Source organism: Pinus tabuliformis, chromosome X (assembly GCF_031772625.1).
Source record: "Pinus tabuliformis cultivar Carrire ecotype Pingquan chromosome X, CPIR1, whole genome shotgun sequence".
NCBI lineage: Eukaryota > Viridiplantae > Streptophyta > Pinopsida > Pinales > Pinaceae > Pinus > Pinus tabuliformis.
In genome coordinates, this window is record NC_142308.1 from 862,392,927 (window position 1) to 862,406,609 (window position 13,683).

At 41.1% G+C, this 13,683-nt stretch overlaps 1 pseudogene; it reads right to left on the bottom strand.

The window, feature by feature from the left end:
* Positions 1 to 13,480, bottom strand: part of LOC149142433 (13 kDa ribonucleoprotein-associated protein pseudogene) — a 31,244-nt pseudogene extending 17,764 nt beyond the window's left edge.
* Between the last annotated feature and the right edge of the window lie 203 nt (positions 13,481 to 13,683).

Consider the following 13,683-nt stretch of genomic DNA (forward strand, 5'->3'; position numbering starts at 1 on the left):
ATGAATCATGGTATGGATGCAACCATCCGTCAAAGAGCACCATAATGAAACCAAGGTATGGTCACAACCATCCAATAATCAAAAGGATCACATATGATAACTCATGGTATGGTCGCAACCATCCATTTGAAAGAGACATGTATATCAACATAATCATGTCACATCACTTCGAAATCTAGACTCTTTTGATTTGAGTCTAGGGTATTGCGCTCCAACATGACCCGATCAAAGTACAAATTCTAACATGTGAATAGATGTGTTGACTTTGAACATGCTAGAAAGTCACTTGATTACCAGTCAATGATGTAAACCGTTAACAAGCGCGAGAGAAACCACCAATAATGACAATGGTCCTCAAGTACTATTAGCACAATCCATGGAATATGAATAGAGAAACTGAAGTCAAACACCCATGAAATCACTCGATCGAAAGCCAATGATGTGAACTTGTTGTTGAGTATGAAGAACTTGCTATTAGGGCATGCAATCTCTAAGGTACTGGAAGGGAGTCTCTCAGTCAACTTCCCCGATAATGAGTTGAAGTTGATAGGAAGTGACCATGTTGAAGGAGGGCCATAATGAATCCCACATCATCGACACGATACAAAAGGATGCAAAATGATTTTGGATGATACAGAGAATCAGAAGTAAGTGTAATCGCAAAAGGACAACTCTTGAACATACTAACGACACAACTGGAAGTTTGGTAGCTTTTGGATCCATAATATCGGCGGTCATGATGATGTGGCAAAGATCAAATGGAAGGCAAAAATGAATGACCCAACCCAGCAAGGTCAACGATAAAAAGGAGGATATCCCATCCCGACACAACTAATTAGATTTCCAAATTTTTCCCCCACCATTTCTGGCAAGTATCCCAATTATTTTTTAATTGCAAGATTGAAGGAGATAGCATATGCTTGCACTGTAATTTCATCCTTCGAACGAATCCGACCTAGTAAGTTTAACAAGCCCTAGGAAGGAGAATCTCATGTTCATCATGATGACAAATCCGATGTTGTTTACTATTTTAACGAGTCTGACAAATGTGTAACTCAGTATCTTTTTCATGTTTAGAGAGTTTGAAAAAGACACGGAAAAGAAAACTCCACATGGTCCATTTTTGTATAGTTGTGTCTCTCAAGCCTGAAAAGGTAGAAAACAATACTTGAGAGAACTACCTGACCATTTCAGTCAAGCAGTACCTTTTTCGTAAATAGTGCCTCCCAGCCCGAACAAGGGGTAAACTTATATTGGGCGCACAACATCTCACATCCGTTAACGAGTTCGAAATGACAAGGGCTCAACTATCTTTTCGTTTTTAAAGGGTTGGAAAAGAGCTTGAAAGCAGACCCCCCATTTTATTCTCTTTTATGAGTCAGAAGGGAAAAATACTTGGCAATCTTTTCATATGAGTTTTACGAGTTGAGAAAAGAGCTGAAATGTGACTCAGCATCATCATTAAACACCCATCACCTACTGCTACGCAAAAAAGGCAAAGTTCATTATCCAGTTCTTGAGGCAAAACAGGTCAAGATATTTACAAAAACCTAATATTTCATGAAAAACTGAATAAAAAGGAGGAAAAGTAAATATTTTTTACCATTTACTATTTTACCTTACTGTGAGAGACTTTTTACTCACTTTTGCCCTAATTTTTCCAATAGCATATTGCGAGATATCTGGGAGGTCATTCGTCAAGCTACCAGTTACAGGTAAGATCCAAAGCCCTAAGCGTCATTTTCATACCATTTATTCCCGTTTTTAACCATTTTTTGGATTTTTGAGGGAGGATTTATTAAAAGTTTTTCGCCCTCGGTTGGCACAACTTTCGGGCATGTAATTGCACCGTCCTATGGTAATTAACAAAACCTATCACGTCGTCAGCGCAACTGTTGTTAAAACAGGCGTGTCGATGCCGTGCATAAGGAAAAACCTATTTCCCCTTAAAACCACCGTTGAAATTTGAATTTTTTGGGTCAAAAATGATTATTGAATTAAATCTATGGCTTTTGCAGGAAAGAATCACCGAAAATGGTAGACTGGAAAGAACGGGAGCACGAGGATGTGGACACCCAGGCACTAAACGATCCAAACTGCCTGGAAGCTTTGAGGGCATGTGGACTCCTCAAATTATTTCTCACGCTAGGGATGTGGGCCCAACCTGAGTTGCTTCAGTACCTAATTAGTCTCTGGCACATAAATCGAGAGATATTTGTCATTGGTGACTAGGAGCTGGAGTTAGAAAATTTAGACATATATTTAATCACACAACTATCTCGAAGAGGGGAACCAGTCAACTTATATGGGTCACGACCGATTGGGGCAAGCATATCCATGTTTCTTGCCGAACATTGCCCTGAAGCCCTCAAATCCAAGAGTGGCAATATTGAGATTTCCACCGTTTAGGATCTAACACTGAGAGTGCTACTGTTGACTATCAATAGAGTGGTGGGGTCCCAAGTAGTGTCGAGACTAACAAGTCGAAATTTCTGTATGCAATCGACTGTACAACACCGACAATATTCAACTGGGCAGAGGCCGTGAAGATCAACATTAAACGCTAGCTGACCAAAGCTAAGGCGGGGAATCTGAAGAAATTTTGCTTCAAATCTGTACTAGTGACCTTTCTTGGAATGAGTGCCACTGTTATAGTACCAATAGACTGAGGTAGATCCTCTCATGCCATGCGGCCTGTAGATGGCCCATTGGAGTCGTTTTATGCCCATGATCACTTGGGGACATCACATGTCATACAGACCTGCATTCTTTTCATGGCTATGATGACAGAAGATCATCGTGGAGGACTGGCCATACAGTGGCACCGACTTTTGTGGAGATCCATACATGCCGCTACCTGATGGAGAGGATTTTGACGATGAAGGTAAAAAATCAATTTTTGGTTTTGTGATTTTTTAATTCTTTTTGATATATATGTGTTTATAACATTTCTCTTTATTATGTAGACGTTGGACCAGAGTGTCCTATCGGGATGTCACCAATAGCCAGGCATGTCATCCGCCTGATTGATGTTGTTTCTCCTTATCACAAGGGGAGTGACAATGAGGAGGACATCGCGAGGAACCTTGAGGGGTTGACTCGTGGTATCGCAGAGTATGCTTGGGTAGGAGACATTCCTCGCCAATGCCAGAGACACACTGTGAGAGTATTAGATCAGATCTGCTTATTTTTTACTCGTGTTGCACGAGCCATGTCATGCTACCACGATTACCATGCTGATTAGTTCCTAGGTCTAGAAATTACATTATTTGAGGCCTGTGTGCTACGGCTATATGAGGCTTGCGAGCCACCGATGTTATTTTGGACACACATATGTCTATCCAACACATAATTATCTAATGCATCTGTCAATGTATCATGCGTCTAGGAATATGATGATATGTAATGTAATCAAAATTCCTTTCCAGTAGACAAATACGGAGATACATTCTCAATATTTGAGGGTTTTTGACGGAATATTTCCCGTTGAGTTGAAGGACAACAAGTTGTGAATCCAGGTTGACAACCAACTCTCGAATGTCAAGAGCAATGGCTTCTGACAACAGTTCGATGACCGCACTGTATTCAGCAATGTTGTTAGTTGTACAACCTAAACATATACCTTGAAGATCAATCAACTCACTGTTAGGGTCATAAATATCCCATGTCGCGGATGATAGGTTCCAGGTACTATGACAAGCACCATCAGCAAAACCGATGTGGGGAGTCACAGACATCTGCAAAGCAAGGAAAACATAGTAAACAAGAAAGTTGTTTGAAAACTAACACACCAAACTTCACTGCACAAAAATGAATGACACACTAATGTACACAAGTGACCATGTAAGATGACCTAAGCATGGTACTTTTGAGGGAGTCCATGTTGGGACTTAGGTAATCGATCAACACAGATGAACACTAGAGTTTTACCATGGTCATGACGAGTAACCATTGACTCGGCCAAATAATAGAGTAGAACTCATATAAGGCTTTGCTCCCATGCCCCCTGGGTGAGGGAGGGTTACGAGTCAGATGACAACCTCATTGCAATAATGGGTGATTGGTAAAAACTCGGGGAGGGAGAAAAGACCTGAATCCATGAAGGGATAAAGGTGCCCTTAGTTGAAAGATCTTGAGAATGGTAGGAGAAACTGACATGTCAATAGGTAGCTCGAAAGAAAACTTCTCAAGACACATAGACATGATTGTTGGGCTCAGCAGGAATGAGGAATGATGATGAGTTTAAGTCCAAGGTGGTTCCTCGAGAGACATTACTTCCATGATACTTTCATCAGGAAGAAAATTCTCGGCTAAGGGATTAGTAGATTCCAAAGTGCCAAGCCATGGGGATTGAGAATACGTATCGAGAGACGTCTTCGAAATAGAAGAATCAGAGGATGTTGAGCTTGAGGCTGAAACAATTTCCATGCAATTGATTTTAGCAGGAATAAGTGGAATAACCTCGCCCCAGGTATCAACAATATTTGGTGAAGGTATGACCCAAGGGTCAGATTTGATTGAGATCATGTTGACAAAGGCGACATGAGGACGTGGGAGCAAAAAAATTCCCATTAAGATAGAATATTTGAAATGACTTGCCCCCACACTCTCATAGGGAGCACTAGTGTGCTTGACGTATGGAACATTGCCATCTGAAGAGGAAGAGGTAAAGAAGGATATTTGGTCGACAGTGACAATATTCCCTTGATGGGGAAAATGAATCATGTGGAATAGGGAGGAGGCTACAACATGCAAAGGATGGGTCTAGCTCCAGCCGAGTAGAAGATTGCAATTGAGATTGGCATCAACAATATCTACCTCGACTTGTACTGTCTTTCCCTCTAGAGTAATGGCAAGGTTAGGGAAGAAATAGAAGGGTCATGAATTGCACCCATAAAAAGCTTCCAAAGTGTTCAGGGATTGGCTCAAAGCAGGAGAACCAATGGCCTTCTAGCATGTGATTGACATGATGCAGGTGGAAGCACCTTCATCAATGATAGTCCGGTGGATGGTCTTCTCATTGATGATTACCTGAATGAGAAAGGAAATCTAATGAGGTAGGTGCGGAACATGGTTCTATAGATAAAAACATATCAAATTGGAATTAGTGGGAAGCTTTGGAGCACCTCAAGAGCCGACATAGCTGACAGTGCCTGACCCAAATCCTCAACAATATTATAGTGTTGAGTAGCTTAGGTGTTGGGATTGTACGAGGATTTCCGTAGCACACCTCAAGAGGGTGACCATATAGCAGAATCAGGGTTAGGTCACTCGATATGAAGAGGGCTAGAACTCCGGGCAAAAGATGAAGGTGTGGCTTCTTTCTCTTTCCTATCTGTCGGAGCAAGAGTTTGGTAACCTTTTGATATAGTAGCCACATTAATAGGCATACTCATCATGAAGACTTGAGATCCTGACGAAGCAGATGATTGAGGTTGGTCTACCATTTGGGTCTGCTAAGATAGAAATGGGTCTTTGAGGATAGTTGGGGTCCCTTTGAGCAAACAACTAGCTTCGGATCGTCAAGGAAAATCCTTGGTATAGTGATTCTCCTCGCAAATGAGGCAGGGATACTTAGGTTTCCATTGTGAGGATTCACCAATAAACAATTTGGGAGGACCCTATTTTGGGGCATCGACTTTACACTTGCCTTTGCCCTTATTCTTACCTTTCGAGGATTTGTCCATTACAGTAGACTTGACAATGTGGATGTCTGAGGTTTTACCAGGGCCAGGTGGATTTTGCGAAGAAATATTGGGAACAACGTTCGAGACCGACTTCTATCTGGAAGAAGAATTAGAAAGGGACTAGGAAACTCAACCAATAACTCCATCAACACGGGGTGCAACCTGCGACTTCGATGCTATGGGATCGGATGATGGTCGCAGAGCATTGGGTAATAAATCATTCAAAGTGCCAGATTGAGAGTAAACTAGATCTAAGTATTGGGCACGAGCAACATATTTTTATTTAGTAACACACCCACCCATAGCTATATCGCGAGCAATTGGGGCCACGAATGATTTAGTGAACCATTTCATGAGCAACTTATCAACAATATTGAATTTGATCAGGCGACATCTACGTTTCCATTCATGGATGTAATTGGAGATGTGTGTCATAGTATCTTGCTTAAGAGATGTGAGAAAATAGGTGTCAATTTCATAGCGAACCAGTAGCTAGAAATGTGTGAGGAAAGACATGGCTAAAGAGTTAAAGTCATGGTAAGTACTTCGAGGAAGCTTGATGTACCACTTGGCTGCAACACCTATGAGGGTTCGTTGGAAAAGAAAGAGACGAATAGAATCGTCAATGTAAGAATTCAATGATCACCAGAGGTGATATGTCATCACGTGGGCTTAAGGATATTCTTTTGCTTTCCCATCAAATTTTGGACAATCGCTCGGTATCTTGGACGGCACCTGAGGCTAGTATGGCGAATGAAGAATTGGGTCGTTTGTAATATGAGACACATATGGCAACTCTAGTTGCTATGGGGTAAAATGCACGGTGTATGGAGAATGAAAACTACCCACAAAGGCCTTCTCGGGACCTTCGACAGACTGTAAGATTATCTGCAAAAGCTACCAAGTTATACACATGTGCATCCATCAAATATAAGTTGACAAAGTATGGAAAGAGGATTACCTCAAGTCTCCTTCTAGATTTGTTTGGAGATTGCTATGTAGCCAAGAAGAACTCCCTCAAAGCCGGCTCCAAATCAATTCTTGCACAAAGGAAAGGCAAACACAATCACAACATATAATCTTGAAAACTAATATAAGAATGCACAATGAACATATATTTGTATACAAATTAAACTACTCAACTCGACAAGTATCGAAATGAACAACTCAATGAACAATGTTACCGACACTATGGAGTAGGGAACACAACTACAGTTTTGTATTAATAATGGAAGAGTGATTACAACTATCCGTTGTATCAATCTTCCCTTGGCCCTTCTTCTTCTCTCTCTCTCTCTCTCTTTTAGCTCACTTCTTCAAGTGTATGACAGTTCACAACAACTTAGTGGGCTATCCTTTCAAGTGCTCTGACCTCTTTCACAATAACCCTCACTTTGCTTATATAGCAATTGAGTTAGGGTTTCCAAGCTCCTCCTAAAGTTCACTAGGGAAAAAGCAATGAACTTTCTCTGCTTTTCAGCTCTTTCCCATTTGCCTTCTTTTCTTAGATTAGAAATCCTCCAAATATCTTGATTTTGGATGTTTCTTTGCTTATCTTGAGCAAATTTAGGGATAAATATCTAGATATTTGTGAGTCAATTCATTGGCTTGATCCATTGAACTTCTCTTAGTTTCAATAATGCTGCCCCTTCACTAGTAACATGAGTTAGTGGGGTCACTAACGCTCCCTTAGGCTTGGTAACAAGCTTTATAAAGAAAGTTTTCAGTGTACAACTAGCGTTAGTGTGGAATCAAGGCCTGCAATTGTGGTCTTTGCTTCAGTCATCCTGTCTTTCACCTCTGATTTGATGAGGAGGTCATTTTGTTGTATAACAGATTCCCCCTAAAGTATGAGATCAGAGGCAGAGACGATTGCCAAAATACTTTACTTAAACTGTAATTTTTCCTATCAAAATTTTGTAGAGAGAGAGAAGTTTTGGGTGGCAAGGAAAACCTGATACAACACGTGTATATAAAACTGCTAAAATCATGTACTAAGTCAGGCCTTCCCATGCTCAGTAGCTATGTTAGAGTAATTTTCTCCAAAGAGATATAAAACGGCTAGCCACCAATAAGCACAATACGGATCCAGTGTCATAATAGAATCATTCTAAAACAATTGTCTCTAAAAAAATATATCCGTAGCTTGGGAGAGGAAACAAGGATGAATGATGCAAGCCTCTACCCAAGGTCTTGATTTTCGCTTGACCGAACAGCATAGATCGATACATGTGAAAAATATGTGTTGATGTCGAACATGCACGAAATCATTTGATTACCAGTCAATAATGGAGACCGTTAACAGATGCGAGGAAGGCCACCGATAATGGTGATGGTCTCCAAGATGCACAGTACAAACTAGCGAGTGTGAAAGATTTCTTTGTCGTCGAACACCCGTAGAATCGCTTAACCAGGAGCCAATAATGAGAGCCCCTGATCAAACACAAGGTAACCTACCACTAATGTCTGCAAGTACTAGGGTGCCGAATGTTTTTCTTGGTTATCTTCCTAGATAGAGTGTTGAAGTCGATAGGAAGAAGCCTGTCAAAAGGTAGGCAATGATGTGCCCTACATCAATCGACATGAAATGGGACAAGAATGATTTTGTTTTTTAAGGAATCTTTTGAGCATTTGGGTCTAAAAAACGGAGGCCATGATGAAAGGATATGTTTGATTGGTTGATGGAGGAAACAAATGGGTAAACCTTGAACAGTAGAAGGCACGACAATGGTTTTAACTAGACAGCACTAGACTCATGAACATTATAGAGTGTTAGGATACAGAGACGCAATTACATCAGGGTATATAGCCTAAAACTCATAGAATGGTAGGGTTCATATTGAGAGGCCATCAAAAGGAAGGTTTATCTGAGGGAGTGCCATGTTCATGGGAACGACTGCTGCCAAACCACACTTTCTAATATGGAATACAGTTGTATTGTCCACTTTCCCCATTTCATTAATTTAATGAGTCTAGGCGGGTAAACTCATCGATCTTTTCATGTTTAAAGAGTCTAAAAAGGATCGCAAAAACAACGACTCTTTGCCCTATCTAATTAGTTTAATGAGTCCAAACAGGCAAACTCATCGATTGTTTCATGTTTTAAGAGTATGAAAAGTATCGTAAAAAGAACGACTCTATATCTTGTTTGTGTAATTTAAAGAGTCCAGACTAGACAACTCAATGGTATTTTCATATTTAGAGATTCTGAAAAGATCGTAAAGAGAGACTCCATGGTGCTCCCTTTGTCATAGTTGTTAATCGGGTGGGACAAAAGGTTAATAGTATACCCAGATCGGTTAGTTTTCCGTTAGTTAATCTATTGAACCCGGATAACTAGAAACCTACTTTCAGTAGATGTCGACCTCATTTTGTTACGAGTACGAGGCGATGGACTAAACTCATTTTTCGTCGTGAATTTTTAATGAGTCACATGACGACAAACTCAATAAACACATATTTCATTAAAATTGGAAATTTTTTATTACAAGTACATCACTAAAATTGAGTCTTTTAGTTACTTTGAAATTCTAGATCCACTATTTAATTCTAAATTTAATGAAATATGTGTTAATACCTTCATCAAAAATTTTAATGAGTCAAATGAAGAAAACTCAGGGTATCTTTTTCAGTTTAGTGAGCAAGAAAAAGAGGGAAAAGAACATCTCATCCCTTCTTCATAGTTTTACGAGCTCGAAGGAGGGGAAAAACTCAGGGATTTTTTTATTTAAGAGCGAGAAATGGTCCCAAAAAGAAAGTGCTCTTGCTGCTATTGTATATTTTTAACGAGCCTGGTAACAAAAACTCGAGATTTTTCGATTTAACGAGTGAGAAAAGTACCTAAAAGAATGATTGGGTCATCTTCATCATGTTTAACGAGCAGAAAGACTAAGATCGAGAATTTTTCAGTTTAAAGAGTGAGAAAACAATGCCTAAAAAGAATGCTCTTTTGGTCTTTTTCAGTTTATGAGCTGGAAAAAGATCAAAAAAAAGTTGCTCAGAGAATCGTTGTGTGGATTTAACGAGCGCAACGATGAAAACTCAGAGATGTTTCTATTTTTTAAAGAGCAATAAAATATCACCAAAAGTGCTCTAACCATCGTCATATATATTTAACGAGCTCAACGATGAAAACTTGGAGATGTTTATATTTTTTAAAGAGCAATAAAATGTCTCAAAAAGTGCTCTAATCATCATTGTATAGATTTAACAAGTTCAACAATGAAAACTCGGAGATGTTTATATTTTTTAAAGAGCAATAAAATATCTCAAAAAGTGCTCTATTATCTTTGTTGTAGTAGTTTAACGAGCCCAATGAAGGAGACTCGAGGTTTTTTAGATTAATGAGAAAGAAAAATACCATAAAAAGAATGCTCGACCTTCTTCATGGTAGTTTAACGAGCCTGAAGAACGAGACTCGAGGATTTTTCGGATTAACGAGCAAGAAAAATACCATAAAAAGAATGCTCGATCTTCCTTGATCTCATGCATGACGATAGAAGGGTCTATGCCATGCATTTCCTCATAAGACCAAGGGAAAACATCGCGGAAGTCCCTAAATGGGTAGGTGAAGCTCAAAATTTCCTCAGGATTGTGATTGGCTCAAATCTTTATGTTTTCCACGATGCCTATCATGACAAAAATATCGATGAGCAATGTTTTTGAAATATTTCTCATGTTTCCTTCTACCTCCAAAGGTTGCAAGATAATATAGGGTGAGGAAATGATTTCTAGTATGTCATGGGACAGGATTTGAAGAGGCATCATGTCCAAATCAGATACCGAAACATGATGGTGTGAATCCTCCCAAGGTTTCTCTTCTAAACTCGTGATCTATCTAATAGCTTTGTCCATATGTAGGACTTGATTGAGTGGATCGAAAGAAGGAGCGGTTATGGGAGGGGCAATGGTACCGTTGGCTGAAACGAAAGTGACCGGAGTTTCAGATGCAAATTGAATGGCTCAGTAGGCCGGTTTAGCTGGTGACAGTGGCATTTTCTCTCCGTATGTGTCAATTTCTGAAGGAGCTGATAGGATCCATTGGTCAGTCCGTTCTTGAGGAATAGACGAAAGCATATTGACCATCTGTGAAACCTTCGGTGGCTGAAGAGGGAAACAACTCATGAGGGAAGAAGCCTTCAATAGACCGGTACCAAAACTGACATAACTGTCAATTCCGCCTCCTACTAGGGGTACGAAGCCACTTGGTAATGGTGAATAATTAGGGGTGCAGAAAGACAACTGATCTACTGTAATAACCTTTCCATCCAATGGAAATTGGATGATGCGAAAGACAGTAGATATGATGGCTATCATGGCATATGTCCAACTGCGACCCAGCAAGAGATTATAGTCAAGTTTTCTGTCTACGACTTCTACGTCCACCGTTATGGTTTTCCCAGCTAAAATGATGGGGAAACTGGATAGGTATCCTTTTCGGATAAAGGTGTGGCCGTCGAAAGCTTTAAGGGAGGTCGATGGCAGGGTTAGGGTTGGAGAGCCTAGGGCGAGCCAACATGAAGCCGACATGATGCAGGTAGAAGCACCTTCGTCGATGATAGTTCTGTGTATACCTTTACCTTTAGAAGTTATATGCACCTGGAATGCAAGCTGGCGAGAAAGGGGAGGTTTAAACTTGTCGATGTCGAAAATAGCAAGCATGGAATCCATTGTGTCAATATCTCCAATAGTCGAAAGCAAAGATTTCCGTTGCGTTGGGCATGTTTGTAATACTTCAAGCGCTGACATAGCCAACAGTGCTTGTGCCAAATCCTCTACAATGTTGTAGTGTTGGGTGGCACGTGCAGATGTATTGTGCATTGTGTGTCGAAGTGCCCCTTTTGGGGGTCGAATTACAAAGTCCTCAACCGGCCGTTCGATATGCAAATTGTTGGGTGGCGGTGGGTTTTGACCCGAGGATGGTTCTACTACAGGAGTGACATGAGCTCCATAAGATTTGGCTCTTGTGGCAAGTTCTACCGTTTCAAATGTGAAAATGGTAGAAGATCCTTCACCAGCTGAAGGATGTTGCGAACCATCGTTGCCCCCTGGCGTGGGCTTCTATTGGTTTGCAATAATATTTTTCTGCTATTGAGTAGGAAAAGGATTTCTAAGGACAGCAGGTGCCTTACCAGAATCCCTTTTAGCAAGGTAGTCTGTGCATTCCTGAAGCCGCAGACAACACCAAGTCGTGTGGTCTTCAGCACAGAGTTTACATGGATATCTGGTGGGTTTATCCTTTTCCTCATCAGTAGGCGTAGCGGCCTTCTGTTTTGGGTTGGGCTGCTTGGGTGACTGCTCTTCAGAAGGAGCGGTCTTTTTCTTATTCTTCTTGTTCTTGCCACTAGATTTTTGCATAGACTGCATAGAGTTTATCGCAGTGGCAGGAAGAGCAGTCATATTGGTAGAGGGGTCCACTGCCAACTTGGAAATGGAACCACTGAGTTGTTTTACAGCAACCCCAGAGGTTGCACCAACAATCCCGTTGGCATGCACTCTGGGGTGCTGAGTGGTGGAAGCATTGGGGTTACCAGGAGCATTGGGGATTATGTCGTAAAGAGTGCTAGACTGTGAATATATCAAATCTAAGTGTTGGGTACGATGTATGGATTGGTCTTCTGTGACCACACCACCTAGAGCGACATCTCTAGTGATTTGTGGGAGTAAGGACTTACAAAACCAGTTCGTTAAGAGAAAATCGGGGATGGGAGCTTTGAAAAACAACTGCCTACATCTCCATTAATGAATATGATTAAAGATGTGGGTGGTGGTATCTTGATGAAATGAAGTGAGGAGCTTTGTCCCAGTCTCATAACAGATATGTAACTAGAAATGCTTTAGGAATTCTATCGCTAAAGTATAAAAGGTATTTACTGACACGCGTGGTAACTCAATATACCATTTCATTGCATTGCTAATGAGGGTGTGGGGAAAAAGACGTAACTAGACACTATAATCCACCATAAAGTTAGAAACACACCAGAGATCATAGGTGGTGATGTGGGTGCCCAGATCCTCCCCTTGTTTTACATCGAACTTTGGAATGTCCGTTGGTATTTTATGCGGGATCGGCGGCCATTGTAAGTTGTGGTAGATGGGGTCATTTGTCAGCTTGTATAAGTCGAGTATATCCAACGTTGCCAAGAAAGGCAGAGCGTTAGGTGCCCTCGTCTTGGACCATGGTGATAACCAATGACTTGAGGAGATTTACGATCCTCCCATTGTTTGGTTCCCCATAGTGTACATGGGTTGCATGGTGTACATTTGCTTTATGGTATGGTGTTGTAGAGTAGATTTCCATGAGGATTTTGATATCGGGGTATGAAATTTCCCCCAGTATAAGTGGTGCCCCCTTGATTCATTTGAGTATGTGAGTAGGGTGCCCCCATGGACTAGTTGGGAACCCCTTGTGGATTCCCACCCGACAAGGAACTAACCATTTGGCCTTGATTGACAGAGGGGACACTCATGTCAATTAGTGATTGACCATGCATGCCTGAGAATAGAGGGGGAATTGTTACATTCCCTACTGGCATGTGTATATTGGCAACCCTCCCAGGTATTTGAGTCTGGATGTTTGAATTGTACATTGGCAGCCAACCATGTTGTTGGTAAACGGGAACAACATCCATAGTGCCACAGTGAGTGTTATAAGGAGCACTATATGTGGCACTTGTCGAAGGTATGTAGTGTGGCACCATAGGGGTGGAACCTGGCATCTGCTGGGTTCCACTCATAGAGGGTGTCGCGTGAGTGGTTGTACCTGGGACAAACAGGATAGCGGGATTCGCCATTACCGGTGTTGTGGAGACTGTCGACTGGGGGAGTGGTGAAGGAAAAAAAGTGTCCTTAAAATTCCAGAACCTATTAGTCGTCGACTGGATTGATGGAAATGTTCCAGCTACCGAAGCAGGAAGTATTGGTGCCACTGGAATCAAGAGTGGGTCCAACTGACTTATGAGCAGAGGTTTAAAATGACGAAGAAATCCTTCCGTGA